General features: G+C 34.6%; 1 long non-coding RNA gene across 1 annotated transcript; it reads right to left on the bottom strand.

Annotated features, from left to right (window-relative positions):
• Positions 1–251: 251 nt before the first annotated feature.
• Positions 252–2,923, bottom strand: LOC109213397. The gene is made up of 2 exons (XR_002066014.1): positions 2,412–2,923; positions 252–565 (listed from the first exon to the last, which is right to left on the bottom strand). It is a non-coding gene; the product is annotated as an uncharacterized LOC109213397 (long non-coding RNA).
• Positions 2,924–3,426: the final 503 nt, after the last annotated feature.

Raw genomic sequence — 3,426 nt, 5'->3', positions numbered from 1 at the left:
GAGATTTTGAAGGCCTCATAACACGTGATCGAGTTTTAAAACATGAGATGACCTTTTGGGTCATCACAAATATAGATTTCCAATCGAAAGCAATGAGAGGATAGCAAGAAAAGACCTCTAAGGGTCCAAACAACACTGGCATAAGGCCTTGTCACGCCCCAAACCTAGGGAAGCGTGGCTGACACCCGGTGCCATACTGGCCCGAGCGAACCACTCTGTAACTCTTTTTTTTTTACTATCATGGGCTAACATGGCCACAACTCGTAGTGCATATCTATAAATGGGTAAACACTGTATTAATGAACCATTGTTCTTAAAACATGAATACATATGGGCCGTTAAGGCCTCTCACATACTGTACAAAATGAACCTCCGTCTACAAAGACTCTAAGAGTATTAAACATCAAACAGGACAGGGCACCGGCCTACCCATAAGTCTGTAGCAAAACTTTGACACAATGACTCATATACTCGGCTGCACTCCGAATGAGGTGTAGTCTTACCGATCCTTCGCTGAATACCAACCTCGTCTACTATGAGGACTCGTCAAACTGATTATCGATACCTGCAGGCATGAATGCAGCGTCCCCAACAAAAGGATATCAGTACAAATAATGTACTGAGTATGTAAGGCAGATCTGAAACATAACAATAAGTCAACATTAATTAAATACATGGAAGAAATATAGAGTAAATGACTCAACCTGTAAGTTTGGATGACTCTGTAAATCATGAAATATTTATAATGTCATGCATATGCGTGTAAATGTCATATAATGCATAAGCCTGTATGTACATAATATCATTAAGCCTATGAGGGCATCCCATCATATCATTTCAGCCACCGTGGGCAAAATCATCAACGTATACCAGCTGATCAGGTGGTGTTGCGTATATAACGCCGTAACCTTTTTCTCATATCCCATATACATATATTTACATATATACGCATATATAACGCCATTTGGTGTCACTGTAGGCAAAATCATCAACGTATACCGGCTGATCAGGTGGTGGTGCGTATATGATGCCATAACCATTTTTCATGTCCCATATGCATATATATACATACGCGTGTATAATGCCATCTGGTCATGGGTCAATGTGCATGTATAAATGCATGAAATGCATATGAAATACGTTGATAAAATCTCTCGGTACTTCATAAGACCATTATGCCTCTGCTTAATACCATGAAATAAACTTTTTTTCAACTTACGTATTTTTCCGAGACCCATGAACAGATGATAGAATAATGTGACACATGGGAAATCAAGAACATACTTAGACCTGCTTGAATGAAATTGGACTGACTGATGTAAATTATGTCATACAAAATGACCAAGTTTTCTCTAGAGACAGATTTGCCCACGAATATTGTGCATGGAAAAGTCCAACCTTGAACTTCAGCCAAACAACACTTGAAACTTGAATAGATAGCAATTGGGAAACTAAATCATACCTGGTTGACTTTAGCATGTTACTAGAGAAAACATGCAAGAACGAGATGTAGACGGAATCTTCATATTTTCTAAAGCTTTAAGTCAGTAAGGCTCCAGCTTGTATTTAATCATTCTGATTAGAATGTACTCAGGACATCCTAGCTCTGACTTGCTAAAAGAAATGTTCTACTAATTAATTGTTTAACCTAGTGGAATGAATTCGTTGTATGTGCGTATGTTTTCCGAGATAGGTTAATTAAGTTGGGATAATCTTCAATTTTCTAAGTTTTAGTGTCTCATACATGAGTAAGATCAGATATATAATATAACAAAGTATTCTGTTCTAGATATAATCGATGCATGTGTCTGAACATGCAAGAGCTTCTATATTTGTTCATCGTGCCTAATGCCTATACATGCATACTTGATAGTTGATCCATCTGGCTGTAGTTCTTTACCTGTATTTTCTTTTTCTCAAATTAAAATTAATATCTCAGTTTCAATACTCAATTCCTTAATTTTGTTATAAGTAAAATTAAAATATATTCCAGGGTAAATCAAATTAAAAGGGCTCTTTTTTGGACCAGTTAACTAAACTAAACGAGATTAGATCTGAGTAATATCCAAAAATTCACAAAAAGTATCCAACCTTTTGAAATGACAAGTAATAATGGCCAAAGACAACCTCAAATGGAAAGGCAGTTGAAAACACCTTTAATCTTAATGACAAGCATTGGTATCCAACACCTAAAGCTATTTATGATTGTATAATGAAATGGCAATCTTACTATATAGGAACCAATTATAAACACAACGTGAGAACAAGACTATTTATGAGACCTTCACTAGAAAATATCACTAACATATGAATGAATAACATAGACATCCTTAATTGCTAAGAGTAGAACCACTTATGGAATAACATTACGTTTACGTTTACTCGGATTGCTAAAAGAAAGAAGAATTTACCTTAACATACCTTTAAAGCCAACTTTCTACTTGTATCCGTGAAAAATCTCCTCCACGCCTCAATCTTATATGCCAAAACTAGTCTTTTTCCACTTTACTGTTTGCGACGGTATTTATGTCGTAGTTGGCGACGGTATGAATTAGCCAAAATCATCACGAAGGGAAAAATTAAGTAGTTTCGGATAGTACATGGGCAAATGTGCACCTTTTCGCAAAAAAAATCACTCTTGGAGCCAAGGAATAGAGGCTGGAATGATGATAGCCTAACTAGAGATTTAACAGGGAATTTCTTGGTTGGCAATCACTATTATAATGATAGTGCAATCATAATAACACTGATTGAAGCTAAGATCTTGAAGAAGATCTTTTTAAGAAAGGAGATGAAAATACTCTCTGGTTTCCAACATATACATGTTTTTTTCTTCCAATACTTTAATTAGGAGTAGTATATATATCTCTCTCGTAGCCACTTGAGTTACTGCTACTAGTATTAATTTACATGACTATTTAGGGCGGTGACCGTTTATTCCAGTATTATGCTTGGTGAACTATTGTTCATAAATCATTTCCTAGATTCCTTTGAAAGTTTCTTAGAAAGACACCTATTTTATTGACTAATGAGTCATCAATTAGAAGGTGAGGGGCTGCCACGTGAGGATGGGGTGGGTAAGTTTAATCTCTATTCGCTTATTAGTTAATTAGGTAATGTCCCGTTACCCGGTAATTAATCAATTACTCTCATAATTAAGAAATGTCTCAAATTACTTAAAATACTACTCAATTTTTTTAATATACTTTATATATACCCTATTATCATGGTCATGTGCTAGCATATAAATCAATACATACACTATTATTTTATTAAAATATCCATGTAAAAATACATATATTTTCTCAATTTTTAATTTTCCTAATCTCATATAAAGAGTAAAACTTTTCGTATGCTTAATTCTTAAAATAGTGAAAAGATAATCTTCTTTTCTTATGAAATAATAATTTCTATCTTTACAATAAA

Source organism: Nicotiana attenuata, unplaced genomic scaffold, assembly GCF_001879085.1.
Source record: "Nicotiana attenuata strain UT unplaced genomic scaffold, NIATTr2, whole genome shotgun sequence".
NCBI classification, from domain to species: Eukaryota; Viridiplantae; Streptophyta; class Magnoliopsida; order Solanales; family Solanaceae; genus Nicotiana; species Nicotiana attenuata.
The sequence above is the reverse complement of the archived record's forward strand: the minus strand, read 5'-3'. Positions and strand labels throughout refer to the sequence as shown.